The sequence below is a fragment of the Carcharodon carcharias genome, chromosome 5 (assembly GCF_017639515.1).
Source record: "Carcharodon carcharias isolate sCarCar2 chromosome 5, sCarCar2.pri, whole genome shotgun sequence".
Taxonomy (NCBI): Eukaryota; Metazoa; Chordata; class Chondrichthyes; order Lamniformes; family Lamnidae; genus Carcharodon; species Carcharodon carcharias.
In genome coordinates this window covers 193,639,937-193,658,533 of record NC_054471.1, presented here as the reverse complement: position 1 = coordinate 193,658,533, position 18,597 = coordinate 193,639,937, and the positions used below count along the sequence as shown (strand labels likewise).

Below are 18,597 nucleotides of genomic sequence, written 5' to 3'. Positions count from 1 at the left end.
CTAACCACCTACTGCAAACCCAGTCTAGCAGCTATGGCCTTTGGGACTTAACCAGCTTGGTCAGTAGTGGTGCTACTGAGCCACTCTTGGTGATGGACTTTGAAGTCCCCCACCCAGAGTACATTCTGTGCCCTTGCCCATCCTCAGTGCTTCATCCAAGTGGTGTTCAACATGGAGGAGCACTGATTCATCACCTGAGGGCTGGGGGCATAGGTGGTAGTTAGCGGGAGGTTTTCTTGCCCATGCTTGACTTGATGTAATGAGACTTCATGGGGCTTGGGGTCAATGTTAAGGACTCCGGGGCAACTCTTCCCCCCCCCCCCCCCCCCCCCCCCCGACTGTATACCAATGTGCCACCACCCCTGTTGGGTTTGTTCTGCCGGTGACACAGGACACATACCCAGGGCGGTAATGGTGGTGTCTGGGACATTACCTGTAAGGTATGATTCCATGGGTCTGACTATGCCAGGCTGTTGCTTGACGAGTCAGTGGGCAGCTCTCCCAATAGCCCCTGGATATTACTAAGGAGGACTTTGTAGACTCACAACTGTCCTGTGGGAAATAAAGTTTCTCCTGCTTTCTGTCCTAGATTGATTGCTCTAGTTTTATATCTATGTCCCTCTTATTCTAGCCTTCGTAATCAGTAAAAATAGTTTACTTCTGTCTACCCTGCCTCATCACTTTATAATTTTAAATAGAGCTGTCAAATCATCTTTTAATTTCCTGTGTTCTCATGAAAACAGCCCTGGTCTTTCTAGTCCGTCTTTCAATTTATATTTTCACATATCAGGCAATTCCTTCATGAATCTGCACTAATGCTTCAGCATCTTACAAAATGGAGTTTAAATTGCACTCTGTGTTCCAACTGCAGTCTCACTCAGGTTTTACATACTCACCATTACAGCTTGACGTTCTATATTCTATACTTCTTGACACCGAGCCCAGTAGTCCATTAGCTGTTCTATGATCTTATTCATTTGAGGTGATGCCTCACGAAACTGAGTTCCCAAATCCCTCTGCTATTTCACATCACCCAGCTTTTCCCCCATTAGAAATATAATTAATTCTTGAACAGTTGAAAATAATATTTTTGCAAATGGGAAACAAGAAGAGTAGGATTAGACTGCATGGCTCATCTGGGGAGAAAAATTGGTGCAGAGCTGTTGGGCTGGATGGCCTGTTTCTGTGTGATAACATTTTGTGTTGATGAGATTGCAGTTGCAATTCATGCAGTTAAATCAAATGTTAAATGGTAGTGAGGGCCAATGTTGTGAAATACCAATGCAAGGAGCAGTATTATGATAACCTGGAAGAAGAAGGTGAGGCAGAAGGAAGGACTAGGTAATTCATTAAGTTAAAGGAAAGCAAAATAATTAGAGAACCAAGAGAAACATGGGAATGTAAGATTCCTGAGAATATCGTAACATTGCTGCCATTTAGTACCAAATTATAGTGAACGTTGTGCTGTCAGTTTGTCTTCATTTAGAACTTGTTTGAGGATAGCCCCACACAGACCTTGAGGCCAGCAGAGAAAAGATGTTCATCCCTTTAATGCTGACTGGGTTTAAATCTGGGTGCACTGCATTGCCCATTCCTTGGGTGAAAAGCTCCAAGTACGCTGCACTGGGCAATGTAATATTGACCAATATACCAGAAGAGGAGTGTCACAGATGGTCACAATAAAACTGCTAATAATGGCAAGGTGGGAACTGACTTGAAGAAGAACAATTGTGAAAAATTGAGAGTAACTCCTGAAGGGAGTCTGATTAAAGTGTGAATTTAGTGGTAGCACCCAGGCATTTAATTAACAGTGGGATACATTTATATATATAAAAAAAACTGAGATTGCAAAGTTGTGGAGTAAACATGCACCATTAAAAAAAAATAGACATCTTCAAGTTTCAGAATGCTGCAGATGAAGCGGATAGGTACAAATTTTAATAAAAGAGGAGGGAATGTGGGGCTTAAAGGTATAGTTAAAATCATCAAAATAAAAGGGAATATGAGTAACAGGAAAGGTTCAGAAAGACGCAAGGAAAGCAAAAAAGAAGTATGAGAAAATAGCCACAAAGATACTGAGCTGGGACCCCTGTGGGAGATAACAGTGAATTAGTGGAAGACAGGTGGAAATTGTCGGGGATACTTGACAAATATTTGCTTCGTTGTTTGCAAAAAGATTGTTGGGGAGACCACAAATCCTGAATCGGTTAGAAATGAGATATGAGGACAGATAAAAGCAAAGTATTATGAGGCTAAAGGAGGGCAGAGTTCCTGCGCTTGATGGTATGTACACAAAGACCCCAATAGAAATGAGGGAAGAAATAAAGGAGACGCTACTGATTATATTTCAGGCTACTATTGAGTGTGGATGTATGCCAGTGGATGGAGAATGGCCAGTATAACACCCATTTAGCTCAAAACCTGTGATTGGAAAAATGTTGGAAATGCTAATTAAAGATAAAATTACAATTATTTAGAGTAGATAATGGAAGCATCCAAAACAGATTCCAGAAACAAATACCAGTCTTGGCAAACCTGAGTTTATTTTGAGGAGGCAACAGATATACTGAATAAAAGAAATGCAGCGGATGTGATTTACATGAGCTTTCAGAAAACTTGAGACAAAGTATCACTCAGGCCATTACTGGAGAAAAACGATGGGTGTTTAATTTGGGGTGCAGTAGTTAGCTGAATTTAAAAAATGGCTTGCAGTGAGAGAATGGAATGAAGATAGTTGTTAGAGTGGTTGGAGTGTCCCATAGGGTTCATTTCTGCGACTACTTCTGATCACAACGTATGTCATGTTTTGAGTCTAGAAAGAATGATGCCAAAACTTGTGGATGGTTTGAAGCATTTTGGAACATTACAGTCTGGGCCTTGGCTGGTACTCTGTAGCTTCCTTCAGGATGATCCTTGGATAGAACATAGTGGTAGTAGGGGATAGTATAGTGAGAGGGATTGACTCTGTTCTCTGCAGCAAAGAGCGAGAGTCCAGACGGCTGTGTTGCCTTCCCGGTGCCAGGGTTTGGGTCATCTGCTCAGGGCTGGAGAGGAAGTGGCAGTGGGAGAGGGAGGATCCATTTGTCATGGTCCATGTAGCTACCAATGACATGGGTAGAACTAGGAAGGTTCTGCAAAATCAGTATGAGGAGCTAAGTACCAAATTAAGAAGTAGAACCTCACAGGTAATAAACTCTGGGTTATTACCTGAGCCAAGTGCAAACTGGCGTAGGACAAATTAGATTAGAGAGATAAATGCGTGGCTGAAAGACTGGTGTGGGAGAAGTGGGTTCTGGTTTGTGGGGCGCTGGTCTCTGTACTAGGGAAAGTGGGGGCTGTACCGTTGGAACAGTTTACACCTGAACCGTGCTGGGATGCATGTCCTCACAAATCGCATAACTAGGGAAGTAGAGAGGGCTTTAAACTAAACGAGGGGTGAGGGATCAAACTTGAGTAGAGGTAGCAATTCAAGGAATACAGTCATGACGGGAGGACAATATAGTAATATGAGAAAGGAGGGTCAGAGAATGGCAGGAAGGGACAGAGAGAAAAAACCTAAAAATACATCAACAGTCAAGACTAGATGTTATAAAGGTAACAAGAGAACAAAACTGAAGGCTCTCTATCTGAATGCACATATTATTCATAACAAAGCAAATCAATTGATGGCCCGCATTGAAGTAAATAAATATGACCTGATGGCAATTATGGAGATGTGGCTGCAGGGCGACAAAGATTTGGTCCTTAATATTGAGGGGTACATGACATACAAGAAGAGTGGGAAGCTAGGTAAAGGTGGAGGGCTATAGCACTGTTAATCAAAGAGGGCATTGGTTCAATAGTTAGAGTTGCCCTTGGTTCAGGAGATGAGGATGTAGAATCGGTTTGGGTGGAGATGAGGAATAGTAGGGGAAAAAGTCACTAGTGGGAGTGGCCTATAGGCCCCCTAACAGTCGCCAAAGAGTAGGACAAAGTATTCAAGAGAAAATATTGTATGCTTGTGATAAAGTGACAGCAATGATCATAGGTGATTTTAGTCTACACATAAGCTTGTAGTATTACAACGTTACCATTATGAGCAAGAAGAAATTCAATAATCATTGGGAGTAATATTGTTAAATGTTACTATCAGCAGGAAAACTGCATTATACTCTGCGTCATGAAGCTATTCTGTTCCTCTCACTTCTATTCCAATTGCAAGGTGGATATTATGAAAACCTGTGTTTACACCTTGTGTTTACACCTGCAGATTTTCAGTTGAGTTTTTCCATGATGGTAACATCATCTTTTGTAAGATGGTAATGTATTTTTCCCTCAATACTTGCTGACAATGAATTTGATGCATTTGTCTTTAAGGCCCTTTTATTATAGGATATTGATGGACCTAAGTGAACAGAAATTAATGGATTCATTCTCTAACTTTACAAAAGCATTTTCCATAAAAAAAAAACAGTAGTATCTTGTTACAGAATAAGCAAAAGTTTAAAATGTGACCCTCAATTTCCTGTTCAGCCTTAAGCTCGTCCAGGAAAGGACAATCTGTGTGAGAAGAGCACCTGCTGACCTCAGTTTTATTTTCATAATCCTGGAGAGCTCGAGGTGTGGGAAACGCTTGAAGCTGGGAGATTGCCAGTAAGTGGTTACAATGGAAAAGCAGCTTCAAGAGAGATGCTTTGTGGTTTACATGGCAGCAGCCTTCAGTTTTGAAACATACTGCAAAGTATTTCAGTAGGACGCAGCTTGACCGTGTTTTACAAAGGATGGAATGATGAAAGAGCATGGCCCAGGCAGTCTGTGCTGCAGATTCAACGAAATGCACGACCTCTAATCAAGGAACCTAACGAGAATAGGAGGAGATGGAAATGATTGTGAAGGATGTAAAGGACACACTGTATGTCTTGGGGCAGTTAATGATTATTCAGATGCTTTCATGACTTTCCCTGCATTCCTACTCAGTACATTTATCACCAGCAGCCTTTCCCAAGAACTGTTCTTTCGCTCGCATCCATCGGTGCATTCGTTCCAAAGTAATCACCCCATTCAGTGCAGTTTTACTCTGGTTGCAGAAGAAGATGACCTACATCAAAAATGAGGGAGTCCTTAACAGGGGAAGGACATTTGAAGCTTAAGGCAGTAACTTCAGATGAAGTGGAACCCTACAAATCCCGAGGAGAGAGTCTGTAGTGAGGGGCAGGGAGATTTGTCTAAGTTCACAATTCAGTTGAAACCTTTCTGTTTTCATCGTATTCTCTCATTTACCTGTGACCAACAAACCATATTGAAGCACCTTATCATGGAATTCCTTGCATTGAAAGCCTGTCTATGAAGGTTTCTGGTGGGACACCATCATAATGTATTTTCCTCTTCTCTCTCTAGGTCAGCAGCTAGTTATGGATGAGGGAGGCCATTTGATACACCTTGGTTTACCTATTCAAAATGATCTTCAAGTAACCCCCCCCAGCATTGAGATATTTAGTTAGTTCTTAAATGATTGAAGGAATTTGGTTTCCACTACTCTATTTGGAAGCCTATTTGTAGCCAGTTACAACCTGTTGACTCCTAGTTCAATACTGGTTTAAATTAAAGCCATATTCCAAACTTAGACTCTTTCCTGAGTCCACTAAAATTCTGCTCGGTCTTTTTCAACTTTATCAGTTTATGGAATATTTGCCTGGTCTATTTTTCCTTCCTGTGATTAGAAATTTGCATTTGTTACTTATGCTGCAGGAATCTCTTCCAGGATCTGGTGACACTGAACCCTCTAACACTTTACAGCACACATTGCTGTTCACAACAAGCACCAGCTCCTGTACATCCACATGGGGGAGTACAATGGGAGTAACATGGAGCATGGGTCGACAGAAGCAGTGGGAGTACAATGGGAGTAACATGGAGCATGGGTTGGCTGAAGAGGTGGGAGTACAATGGGAGTAACATGGAGCATGGGTCGGCAGAAGCAGTGGGAGTACAATGGGAGTAACATGGAGGATGGGTCAACAGAAGCAGTGGGAGTACAATGGGAGTAACATGGAGCATGGGTCGGCAGAAGAGGTGGGAGTACAATGGGAGTAACATGGAGCATGGGTCGGCAGAAGCAGTGGGAGTACAATGGGAGTAACATGGAGCATGGGTCGGCAGAAGCAGTGGGAGTACAATGGGAGTAACATGGAGCATGGGTCGGCAGAAGCGGTGGGAGTACAATGGGAGTAACATGGAGCATGGGTCGGCAGAAGCAGTGGGAGTACAAAGGGAGTAACATGGAGCATGGGTCGACAGAAGCAGCTGGTGGAACAGAAGCATGTTGTTCAGAGGACCTGATCTTATCAGTCTTTGGCTGATGAGCATAGAGACTTGAACCTCACAGAAGAAGATTACTTGGTGAGCATTATGCATTAATGTCACCATTGGGAACTGTGCCAAGTCGTGTATTGTTCCCTGATGCAATCCACTGTCCTAATGTATGCAGCTTTTCATTTGCAACACTGCAGCTCACCATGGAGAATATAATAATTCCAGTTTGACTCATTAGACTTTTGAGAGGCAAAAATCAGGAACTGATGAGTGTGGTGAGTTGATGCATCATATGAATGAAAGCATATTTCTAGCTAAGACAGAAGCAGAGAATGCTGGAAATCCTCACCAGGGCTGGCAGCCTCTATGGAGAGAGAAACAGAGGGGCAGAATTTAGCCCTCGATGGGCGTGCGGGCCCCACCGGCTTGGCAGAGGGCGGGCAGCTGACCCCCACCGCCGAAACGGTGTCCGCCGCCATTTTGAGTGGGTGGGCCAATTGCGGGGGGGTGGGGAGGGAATCCCCATCTGTCAAAAGTGCGCTCTTTCACGCACTGCTCCCTGAAGCAAAGTCCTGTCTCAGGGAGTTTACTGACAGGTAAGAAAAGTAAAAAAAAAATAGAGAAATATTAAAATTATAAATGTCCCCCTCATGTGACAATGTCACGCGAGATGGGACATGTTAATAAGAAACACACAAAGTTTATTAAATGTTTAAAAAACGGACATGAAACTTCACCCCGCCAGTGGATGAAGTTTCATGAATAATCTGCAGCCCGCCGGGGCTCCTGGCCTGTCCGCCAGCCTTAAGCTTGGACGGGCAGGGTGTTTAACAAGGTTAATTAGCCTGTCAATGGCCTCAATTGGCCATTGACAGGTCGGCGGCGGGCGGACAGCTGATTTCGCTGTCCGCCCACCTTCCTGAAGATTTAAAGGGACCGGGATAATGTCGGGGATTCCTCCTGATGTCATCCCGCATCGTTTTCCCCTCGGCAAGCAGGCCCCGCCCTCAAATCACTGAGGGGAAAATCCTTCAGTGAGTTAATATGGCAGGTCCTGGCCCTGGAACCTTAACTCTGGTTCTCTCTCCGCAGTTATCTCTGACCTGCTGAGCATTTCCAGCATTTTCTGTTTTTATTTCAGATATCCAGCCTCCGCGGTATTTTGCTTTCATATTTCTAGCTGGCTGGTGACAATATAGGAGAAGGATGATAGCTTACGGGTGCAATGTTAATGAGTGAAGGAGTTGCACATAAATGAAGAGACTGCAAGGAAGGTGCATGGGAGCAGGTAGCTTCCCTTGATAATTCTGATGAGGTGTTTTACTTTTTCAGACATTGTAAGAGATTTCTGAGAGGTATTTCAAGGAGGCAGCATAAAGTGATATTGTGACGCTCCTGTACAAAATTTAGGCTGTATTTTTTCATGGGTTTTCTGTCCTGTTGCGTAAGTTTGCTAAGATGGTACTTGCTGAGTTGACTGGTGATCTTTTAGTTTGGGCTGCTATCACTGTCACCCAGCTTTCTCCTGTCCTCCAGTGCTGCCAAGTCCTCGTCAATGATGCCTCCTGTTTGTATTTTGTGCCCCCTCCCTCCTATGGTACGTTTGAGATATTGCAATTCAGGTTGACATCAACAGCCTGCCTTTCCCATGTTTAGCCCCAAAAATTTGGACACATCCAGGAGTGGTGCATGATGGCAAGTCCTGCTCTGCCTCTCTGTTGGAATTTCAGGCCCTGTATATCTCACTTTAACTGACACACCTTATCTACCACCTTGTTCTGTAACACTTAAATTTACAACTGGCAATTTATTAAAAATTAAATATGTAGTTCAAATAAGTGGCCTTGGGTTTGTATAGTTTTTGCAGAATAATGTAGAGTTGTGGAAGTTGATGTCCAAAGTACCAAGAAAAATTCCAGACTATCATTTAATACATATGGAATTTGACTTATTTAGATAATGTACATCTGTGTTCTCTGCAACATGCAAAAGCATTCCTGTTGTGATATAGTCCACCCTGTGACTTGCATGTGCAATGTTGCAGGAGATCTGGGTGGGTTCAAAGCAAAAAAACTGCGGATGCTGGAAATCCAAAACAAAAATACCTGGAAAATCTCAGCAGGTCTGGCAGCATTTGTGGAGAGGAACACAGTTAACGTTTCGAGTCCGTATGACTCTTCAACAGAACTAAGGAAAAATAGAAAAGGGGTGAAAAAAAGCTGGTTTAAGGTGGGTGGGGGGGTGGGGGGGGGTGGGGGTGGAGAGCTGGATAGAGGGCCAGTGATAGGTGGAGATAACCAAAAGATGTCACAGACAAAAGGACAAAGAGATGGTGATATTATCTAAAGGAACAAAAACAAAAAAACTGCGGATGCTAGAAATCCAAAACAAAAACAAAATTACCTGGAAAAACTCAGCAGGTCTGGCAGCATCGGCGGAGAAGAAAAGAGTTGACGTTTCGAGTCCTCATGAGGACTGTCGAAGGGTCATGAGGACTCGAAACGTCAACTCTTTTCTTCTCCGCCGATGCTGCCAGACCTGCTGAGTTTTTCCAGGTAATTTTGTTTTTGTTTTTATCTAAAGGAACCTTGCTCGTCCTGCTTTCTACCCTTAATTAGCACATTCCTTTAGATAATATCACTGCCTTCAACACCTCTTTGTCCTTTTGTCTGTGACACCTTTTGGTTATCTCCACCTATCACTGGCCCTCTATCCAGCTCTACCTGTCCCACCCCCAACCTTAAACCAGCTTATATTTCACCTCTTTTCTATTTTTACTTAGTTCTGTTGAAGAGTCACGGGGACTCGAAACGTTAACTGTGCTCCTCTCCGCAGATGCTGCCAGACCTGCTGAGTTTTTCCAGGTATTTTTGTTTTTGTTCTGGGTAGTTTAAATTTAACATTAAAAGATTGAAATAAGTAGACATATTGAAATAGGTAGAAATTAAATTGAAGTAGGTAGACCATTGACCTGTTCCCACAATCGAAACCTGTTTTTCAAATGAAGACTCGGTGTGTTAATTTTGACACTGGTGCAAGGACTTTGTTTTATGCTGAAAGCTGTTCTGAAGAAAAATCAAGGTGCAGATGTCAAGTCATGGCTGTGTTTCGTGCAGCACCAATAAAATGAATCTGTTTTAAATTGTCAGCAGAAATACGCAGGGGCAAAGCATTCGCACACATTCAAGATGTCAGGTTACTGTTGGTTACTGGCTGCTACTGTCCATTCTGTGCTCTTTCAGTTTGCTTAGTGAACAAATTGAATACTGTATGACAATCTGGGAAATTAATTATTTTTCCAGTTTTGGTGTTGTATAGAATTAATTCATTTAAAATGCAGTGTAGTCGAATTTCTGCACTCTGAGTAAAGGTTTCTAAACCTCCTAATGCTGTGTTTATGTTGGAAAGGAATTCATAAAACCTTAAGTTATGGGCATGTCAGAATCCGTTTTGATTTGCGCAATATAAGATTTGGAAACCAGGCACTTAATGCGATCAGAATAGAAGATAAGTGGAAATATGCAGCATCTAAGCCATCAAGGAGGCAGATGAAGGGTATCACCTCAACGATCGAGTTGATTTTTTTTCTGATGTTGACTGACCAATTGCATATTTTGCCCTGAACAGTTCTTTTTATCTCAACTTGGCCTTAGTGCATTTAGGATTGGAGAGTTTATCGAAAATAGGCAATACTAAAAGCTCATTTTAAGCAGCTTGCTTGCTGTTAAAATTATCTACTATATTAGACACTGGTGGGTGCTGGGTGTATGATGCTTCACTGGCAATGATGACGGTCAACTGATCCTGTGTAAAAGCTAAATATTCTCGGAGACTAGATGAGCGTGTTTGCTAATGGAATGTACTTCACTCTGTAAAATAGGTGAATCGCAATTAAAACATTTTTTTCAATTCTCTAGTGTAAATATTGGTGTTGAAAAGAATTCAAAAAGCCTTCATTTATGGACAAGTCAATCAGTTTTGATTTAATCAATACAATATTTACATATGATCATATGACTAAATTACAGCCAATAGAACTGCTGATTACAGAAGCAAATTCATTCTTTGTAAGTAACATATTAGAGTCACAGATTAAAGGTGCGATATTCCTGTCAGGCCCCAACTTTGTCCGGTGGAACTCCTCCTGTTCCCATGAATGCGCCACTCACCAGAGTTGATTTCCCACCGTCCGCTTTATTTAAATGATTTTGGGGGTGGGGTGTGGTGGGGTTTGGGATATCTCTGCTGCATTAGGAGCCTGTTTTGAGGGAGGATGGGGGATTATTGCTGCAGGTTTTGACACCTGGATGAAATTTGTTCTCCAGCTTTAACTTAAACTGTATATGATATATTGCATATCGGAAAATGCTGGAAATGCTCAGTAGGTCAGATAGCATCTATGGAGTGAGAAACAGAGTTAACGTTTCAGGTCAATGACCTTTCATCAGGACTGGGAAAAGTTAGAAATGTAATCATTTCAAACAAGTGTAAGGGAGGAGGGAGGAAAAAGAAGAAAAGGAGAAATCTGTAATAGTATGGGAGGCAGGAGAGGTTAAATGTCAAACCAGCTGGCAGTGAAGGGCCAAATGGAATGTTAAGACCATTAGACGTAGGAGCAGAAGTAGGCCATTTGGCCCATCGAGTCTGCTCTGCCATTCAGTGGGATCATGGCTGGTCTGATAATCCTCAACTCCACTTTCCTGATGTTTTTTACCTGAACCCTTGATTCCCTTACTGATTAAAAATCTGACTATCTCAGCCTTGAATATACTTAACATCCCAGCCTCTACAGCCCCCTGCGGCAGATTGACTACCCTCGGAGAGAAGAAATTTCTCCTCATCTCCGTCCTAATTGGGCAAACATCTCACTCACTGTGAGATTATGCCCTCTGGTCCTAGACTCTCCCACAAGGGGAAACAACCTCTCAGCGAGTACTCTGTCAAGCCCCCGAAGCATCTTATATGCTTCAATAAGGTTGCCTCTCATTCTTCTAAACTCCAATGAGTACAGGCCCAACCAACTCGACCTCTCTTCATAAGATAATCCCTCCATTACTGGGATCAACCTAGAGAACCTTCTCTGGACTGCCTCCAATGCCAATATATTTTTCCTTAGATAAGGGGACCAAAACTGTTCATAGTATTCTAGGTGTGATCTAACTAGTGCCTTGTATAGTTTTAGCAAGGCTTACCTATTCTTATACTCCATTTCCTTTGAAATAAAGGCCAACATTCCATTTGCCTTCCCTATTACCTGCTGAACTTGTATGCTAACTTTTTGGGATTCATGCACGAGGACCCCCAAATCCCTCTGTGCTGCAACTGTCTTCAGTCTTTCTCCATTTAAATAATGTTCAGCTCCTCTATTTCATCCTGCCAAAGTGCATGACCTCACACTTTCCCACATTATATTCCATCTGCCACATTTTTGCCCTCTCACTTAACCTGTCTGTATCCCTCTGTAGACTCGTGTCATCCTCACCACTTGCCTTCCCTCCCATTTTTGTGTCATCTGCAAACTTGGCAATTGTACATTCATTTCCCTCATCCAAGTTATTAATATATATTGCAAATAATTGTGGCCCCAGCACTGGTCCCTGTGGCACTCCACTAGTTGCAGGTTGCCATCCTGAAAATGTCCCCCATATCCCAAGTCTCTGTTTTCTATTAGTGAGCCAGCCCTCTATCCACGCTAATATATTACCCCCAATGCCATGGACTCTTATCTTATTAAGTAGCCTTATGTGTGGTACCTTATCAAAAGCCTTTTGGAAATCCAAATATATTACATCTACTGGTTCCCCTTTATGCTTGTTACCTCCTCAAAGAATTCTAATAAATTTGTCAGGCATGATTTCCCTTTCATGAAGCCATGCTGACTCTGCTTGATTAGATTATGTATTTCTAAATGCTCTGCTATTACATCCTTTATAATAGACTCTAACATTTCCCCAATGACGCATGTTAAGCTAACTGGCTTTAGTTACCTGTTTTTGTGTCTCCCTCCCTTTTTGAATAAGGGTGTTACATTGGCAGTTTTCCAATCATGGGACTTTTCCAGAATCTAAGGACTCTTTGAAGATTACTACTTGTGCATCCACTATCTCTGCAGCTATTTCTTTAATATCTTACGATTCAACTCATCAGGTCCAGGTGACTTATCGGCCTTTAGCTCCATTAGTTTCCCTAGTACTTTTTCTCTAGTGATAGCTATGGTATTTATTTCCTCCCCCTCTTTTGCCCCATGGTTATTTAGCATTTTTTGGTATGCTGTTAGTCTCTTCTATCGTGAAGACTGAAGCAAAGTACTAATTCAACTCCTCTGCCATTTCCTGGTTCCACATTATTATTTCCCCAGTCTCACTCTCTAAGGGGCCTACGTTCACTTTGGCCTCTCTCTTCCTTATATATTTAAAGAAGCTCTTAATGTCTATTTTTATATGACTTGCTAGTTTACCCTCAAAGTTTATTTTCCCCTTCTTTATTTATTTTTGGTCATCTTCTGTTGGTTTTTAAAACTTTCCCAATCTCCTGGTTTACCACTAATCTTTGCCACATTGTATGTTTTTGCTTTCACTTTGACACTATCCTTAACTTCCTTGGTTAACCATGGTTGGTTTATCCCCTTCTTACAATCCTTCTTCCTCACTGGGATATATCTTTGTTGTGAGTCATGAACTATTTCCTTAAATGCCTGCCATTGTTCATCAACTGTCTTTTTTGCTAAACTCTTTTCCCAGTCCTTTGTAATTACCCTTATTTAAGTTTAGCACAGTTATTTCCGACTCACGTTTCTCACTCTCAAGCTGAATGCTAAATTCTACCGTTTATGGTCACTGTTTCCTGGGGGATCTTTCACTCTAAGATCATTTATTAAACCTGCCTCATTACAGATCCAAAATAGCCTGATCCCTGGTTGGATTCACAACATATTTTTCTAGGAAACTATTCTGAATACACTCTATGAATTCTTGTTCATGGCTATCTCTGCCAATTTGATTTTCACAATCTACATGGAGATTAAAGTCACCCATGATTAATGTACTGCCTTTTTTATATGACGTCATTATTTCCTGATTTATTCTCTGTCAGACAGCATAGCTACTGTTAGGGGGCCTATAGGCTACTCCCACCAGTGCTGTCTTCCCCTTGTTATTTCTTACCTCCATCCATATGGATTCTACATCTTCCGATCCAAGATCATATCTTGCTTTCGTACTTATTCCATCTCGTACTAACAAAACTACCCCACCACCCTTTCCCTCCTGTCTGTCCTTTCGAAAAGTCACATACTCCTGAATATTTAGTTCCTAGCTTTGATCACCTTGTAACCACATTCCGGCAATGGCTATAACATCGTACCCATTGATCTCTATTTGTGCCGTTGATTTATTTATTTTGTTCCAAATACTACATGCATTTAATTAAAGAGCCATTAATTTTGCCTTTTTACCATTTTTTCCCCTTATGACCCTATTTGCTGCTGTTTTTTTACATTTGTACACTCTGTCCCTTCCTGTCACACTCTGGATATCATTACCTGAGTAGCTTGCTCTGCAATGCTGCCATACCCTTTTGCTTTGTAAGCCTATGTATTCCCTCTCCAGAAGCATCCTCACTCCCCCCTGTTTAGTTTAAAGCCCTCTCTACAGCCCTAGTTATTTGATTCACCAGGACACTGGTCCCAGCACCATTCAATTGAAGCCAGTTCCACCAGAACAGCTTCCTTCTACCCCAGTACTGGTGCCAGTGCCCATGAATTGAAACCCATTTCTCCCACACCAATCTTTGAGCCACACATTTAACTCCTTGACTTTATTTACCCTATGCCAGTTTGCCCGTGGCTTAGGTGGTAATCCTGAGATTATTACCTTGGAGGTTCTGTTTTTTTAACTTAGCTCCAAACTGTTCAAATTCTTTCAGCAGAACTTCCTTTCTAATCCTATCAATGTCGTTGGTACCAATGTGGATGATGAGAACTGGATCCCTCCCTTCCCAGTCGAAGCTCCTCTCGAGTCCTTAACACTGACACCGGGCAAGCAACACAGCCTTCGGGATTCATGCTCACGGCTGCAGAGAACAGTATCTATCCCCCTAATTATACTGTCCCCTATCAGCACTACGTTCCAACTTCCTCCCTCTGCTTGAATGGTTCCCTGTACCACGGTGCTGTGGTCAGTTCGTTCAACCTCCCTGCAGTCCCTGCTCTCGTCTACAAAACTTGCAAGAACCTCGTTGGACAATTTCAGGGTCAAGGCTCGAATGCTACCCCCTGGGCCCCCATACCTGCCTCACCTGTAGTCACACCCTCCTACCCCTGGTCACAGGTCAAGTTCGAATGATCTAACCTATGGGGTGTGACTACAGGTGAGCAAAATGTCCAGGTGACTTTCCCCCTCCCTGATGTGGGGCAATGTCTGCAGCTCAGACTCCAGCTCCTTAACACGGATCTGAAGTTCCTCGAGCTGCAAACACTTAGTACAGATGTTTGCTCCAGATCACCTTGGTGTCCAGCGGTTCCCACAGGCTGCAGCAGCAACACATCACCTGTCCTGCCATTGCTATCTTCTTTTATTTAATTTATTAATTAATTATCCTCGTATCCCTGCTCTTTACACTTTATTGAAATTAATTATTTACACCAATATCGATCTTATACTTAATGAGCTATTTTTAAGAAAAAGAAAATAAACACTAAAGATCTAGACACTAGCTATAGACCTTAATTTTAATCTAAAGACTAGAAATACTCACCAATCCACCTCACCAATCAGCTGCTCTCTAGGCTCTTTTTAAATGAAGCCTCCCCGCTCTGTTTTAAATAAGGTCCACACACTCACTCACTCTGTTTTAAATAAGGTCCACACACTCACTCACTTTGTTTTAAATAAGGTCCACACACTCATTCACTCTGTTTTAAATAAGGTCCACACCCTCACTCACTCTGTTTTAAATAAGGTCCACACACTCACTCACTCTCTGTGTTAAATGAAATCCACACACTCACCCACTCTCTGTTTTAAGTGAAATCCACACACTCACCCATTCTCTGTTTTAAGTGAAATCCACACACTCACCCACCCTCTGTTTTAAATGAAATCCACACACTCACCCACTCTCTGTTTTAAATGAAATCCACACACTCACCCGCTCTCTGTTTTAAATGAAATCCACACACTCTCTCGCTCTCTGTTTTAAATGAAGTCCACACACTCTCTCGCTCTGTTTTAAATGTAGTCCACACACACTGTCGCTCTGTTTTAAATGAAGTCCACACACACTCTCGCTCTGTTTTAAATGAAGTCCACACACACTCTCGCTCTGTTTTAAATGAAGTCCACACACACTCTCGCTCTGTTTTAAATGAAGTCCACACACACTCTCGCTCTGTTTTAAATGAAGTCCACACACTCTCTCGCTCTGTTTTAAATGAAGTCCACGCACTCTCTCGCTCTGTTTTAAATGAAGTCCACACACTCGCCCACTCTGTTTTAAATGAAATCCACGCACTCACCCGCTCTCTGTTTTAAATGAAATCCACACACTCACCCAGTGTTTTAAATGAAATCCACACGCTTACTCATTCTCTGTTTTAAATGAAATCCACACACTCACCCGCTCTCTGTTTTAAATGAAATCCACACACTCACCCGCCCTCTGTTTTAAATGAAATCCACACACTCACCCGCTCTCTGTTTTAAATGAAATCCACACACTCACCCACTCTCTGTTTTAAATGAAATCCACACACTCACCCGCTCTCTGTTTTAAATGAAACCCACACACTCACCCACTTTCTGTTTTAAATGAAATCCACACGCTCTTTGTTTTAAATGAAGTCCACACGCTCACCCACTCTGTTTTAAATGAAGTCCACACGCTCACCCACTCTCTGTTTTAAATGAAGTCCACACGCTCACCCACTCTCTGTTTTAAATAAAGTCCACACGCTCACCCACTCTGTTTTAAATAAAATCCACACGCTCACCCACTCTCTGTTTTAAATGAAATCCACACGCTCACTCGCTCTTTGTTTTAAATGAAGTCCACACGCTCACTCGCTGTCTTCTTTAAAAAATGGGAATGGCTAAAGGGGAAAGATATGTCTAGAGGACTTGCGAATGGTAGATTGATGATCAGCTGCCTTCCAAAGGAAAATAAGAGAAAAGATATTTTTTTAAAATAGCTGTTCTTTACTACCCTATTTGGGAGATAAATGTGGGCCTTCAGGTCTATATAGCTCAGTGCTTTATGTTGCAGGAATCACACATGGATTTTAACATAACTATAAATGTGAAGCAATGTGCATAAGGAAAAAATATAAAAATACAAGCATAAAATTATAAGCAAAGTCAAGAGATTCTTCTGAGCCTTAAAACTGTGATCATCGACTTTCCAGTTGGATGCTGTGGCTGTGTTCCAGGAGGGCTCCTGTTATCCTATTTAATAATTAAATAAGAATCCATAGATGCGAGGCAAAGAGACGCCTAAGATTGCTCTCCAGCAATACATTAGATACATTTGAGGACAGATCTTTTGGAATTGGAATTCAGCTAACTAAATCAAGAAGTACTTAGACACTGAGACACATCCATTGTCCTAAGCCTGCTGAGCCATGCACAGTTTCAAGAAGTGAAATGATGTTACAAGATCTCTCAGAGAAGATTCTAAAATACAGTATAAGCTGAAAATCACCCAAAAGCATTCAACCTCTAAGAGAACACTAGTTAAAGTCAGATCAAACAAAGCAGTTAATCGTGCAGGAAGGACAGGTCAGTAAAGGGGAAAATAGATTGAAATAAATTCTTAACACATATAACTGCCTGAAACAATGGGTAAACAGAAGCAACAGGAAAGGGGTGCATGTGTAAATGAAAGCTAAAATGGGTGAATGAGAGAAGTAGCTTCATAAGGCAACAGAAGAGTGAAGTTGGAGTAGGATAGAGGCCCTGAGGTGTTCCTGTAGGATGTTTAGGAAGGGAATGAATAAACAGGTGGATTGATCAGCTAAAGTTTCCAAAAACAATTGAGGGTTTAAAGAGCTATATTCAGGAGCTTGCATGGACAGACATCACTAAGCAGAGTCTTTCTGGTGTCAAGTTGGCTACTCCAGGATGACACAATTGGCAAGAAAATATTGGAACTCAGTTTTTCCTATGCGGCAAACTTAATGCTGTGAACCAGGCTGGTCTGTAGTCGTCCAGGGCAATGTTGATTGATCTGTCAGCCTGGCACATCAGTTGGCAAGGAGGGATTCCCTTGTCACATGGAACTGGAATTCTTCCCAGAAAATTCTGCAAGTTCATGAGCTAAATGGGTCTTGGCTGGAAAAGCAATAGGAAGCTTCCCAGCACCAGCATCGTTCACCAACATCGTTTACTCTATTAATCAAGAAATAATTACCAGAATTACAATCTAACATCAAAGGAAATTGTTAAGACTTTTGTGTGTTGCCTGATTTTCAAATTAATTTATTATCTTCAATTTATGGTGGAGAATCTGCGTCAGAAATCTCTGCAAAGATTGACTGCTTCCTAAAGACTCGCTCTCTAACTTCTGAAGGAAGACATCAATGACCCAGGCAAAACTCCACTATTATTACAAAATGTTATCCAAATATACAGCAACTTGAAAATGTGGCAACAAAGATTATAAAAAAGTACGTAAGTTTGATGCAAAGGATGAAAGATCTTGCATTTACGTCACACCATTCGTTCTCCTCGCGATGAACCAAAGCAATTTACAGCCAATGAAATGGTTTTGAAGTGTAGTCACTGCTGTGTCAGCAAGCGTTGCAGCTAATCTGCTTTAAAAAGAAGCAATGAACTGAACATCCAGGTCACTTGTATTGGCTAAAGGATAAATATTGGTCAAAACACCTGGAGAATTCCCCTGCTTTTCCTTGAGTAGCGCCATGGGATCAGGCCTCAGCATAACACTTCACCTGAAAGATGTCACCTCTAACAGGGCAGTATTCCCTCAGCATTGCATGGAAGTGTCAGCCGAGATGAACTGCTGAAGCCTTGGACTGGAGGTGGAACCCACAACCACCTGGCAGAGGTGAGGGTGCTACCTGCAAAGCCCATGGTATCCCTATCCGAAACCCGTGGGGCTAAATTTTCCAAATGAGCCGTGGGCAGAGAAGCCAATTCTAGCAATGGCTGGCTGAGAACTGGCTGATTTTCATGTTGGTGGCAAACTCCTGGTGACAGTATTTCTGCTCTTATTAGGTTGCCAGTCTCCTGTTGGAAGGGAAAAGGTTGCGTGGCTGCGTATGCCAGCAGAAACAAAGATATATAGCATTTC

The 18,597-nt window shown here is 42.1% G+C and overlaps 1 protein-coding gene across 8 annotated transcripts in view; it reads left to right on the top strand.

Moving 5' to 3' along the window:
• The window catches only part of dtnba (dystrobrevin, beta a), a 464,573-nt gene that overhangs the window by 171,319 nt on the left and 274,657 nt on the right, over positions 1–18,597 (top strand). The window lies entirely within an intron of this gene.